Source organism: Eimeria acervulina, genomic scaffold, assembly GCF_000499425.1.
Source record: "Eimeria acervulina Houghton genomic scaffold, Eah_scaff768, whole genome shotgun sequence".
Classification (NCBI taxonomy): Eukaryota; Apicomplexa; class Conoidasida; order Eucoccidiorida; family Eimeriidae; genus Eimeria; species Eimeria acervulina.
Genome location: NW_013549609.1, coordinates 1 through 1,479, shown reverse-complemented (window position 1 = coordinate 1,479; position 1,479 = coordinate 1).

Below are 1,479 nucleotides of genomic sequence, written 5' to 3'. Positions count from 1 at the left end.
ATATATAGATGGAGGTGTAAATGTAAATGCGCCCGTACACGCATATATATATATATATATTATTTATATTATATATATATATATATATATATATGTATATATATGCTACGTTATTAATAATATTAGTATGAATATTATTATAATTATTGATAGTAAAAATTATGTAATTGGGTAGATATGATAGCACCATTGCATTGCATTGAACGATGAAAACAAAGAAATATAAAATAATAAAATTAATTTTCTTTGCTTTTTACTCTCGCCTCAACTGCATATGAAAACCCTGCCCCTACAGCGCAGTGCCAGCAGCCTCCGCACTGCGAGTCCAAGTTTTCTTTTATTTGTTTTGCTATCGCCTGCAGCAAACAAACAACAATTATAACAAAAGCAAAAATAAATCGTTAAAGCAATACAGACAAAGAAACACAATTTTCTACGATAATACGCTCTAGGGTTTAGGGTTTAGGGTTTAGGGTTAATATCGCTAGCTGTAAAGCGCTTAGGGTTTAGGGGGTTTAGGGTTTAAGGTTTAGGTTTTGTAGGGTTAAGGGTTATTAGGGTTTAGGGTTTATCAGTGTTTAGAGTTTATGGTTTAGGTTTGGTCAGGGTTGAGGGTTTGGGGTTTAGGGTTTAGGGTTTAGGATTGTCTAGGGTTTAAAGTTGTTTGGGGGTTACACTTGTTTTGGGTTTAGGGTTTAGGGTTTAGGGTTGCCTAGCGTTTATTAGGGTTTACGCTTGTGTAGGGTTTAGGGTTTAGGGTTGTTTAAGGTTTAGGGATATTTAGGGATGTTTAGGGTTTAGGGTTTATTCAGGTTTAGGGTTTAGGGTTTAGGGTTTAGGGTTTGCACTTCATGATTCAATTCGCCGCCACTTGAGTGTTTTTCGATTGCTGCAGTAATTACATCCATCAGCTCTTGCTGCTGCTCCTGGTTTAAGGAGGACTCCTAAAAGCAGCAGCAGCAGCAGCAGCAGCAGCAAATGCAGCAGCAGCACCAGCAGCAAATGCAGCAGCAAACGCAGCAGCAGCAGCAAATGCAGCAGCAGCAGCATGAGTGTTCTCTGTAAGTTGCCTATACACTTGAAAAACTAATTGCGCATGAGCCTTTTAAATTTGTTGTAGTACGTCAGACACAGAAAGAAATAAAGACAATAAACAGAAGCAAAGCAGCAGCAAGAAGCAGCAGCAACAAGCAGCAGCAGAAGACTACGAAGAAGCAGCAGCAAGGAGTAGCAGGAAGAAGCAGCAGGAAGAAGCAGCAGGAAGCAGCAGCAGCAGCAGCAGCAAAGCAGCAGCAATTCAGAAGTAGAGAAGTAAGCAAGACGCAAGACAGCAGCAGCACAAGTGCAGCAGCACTAAAGCAAATGATTAACAAATATACATAATATAAAATATAAATATAAATATAAATATAAACATAAATATAAATATAAATATAAATATAAATATAAATATAAATATAAATATAAATATAAATATAA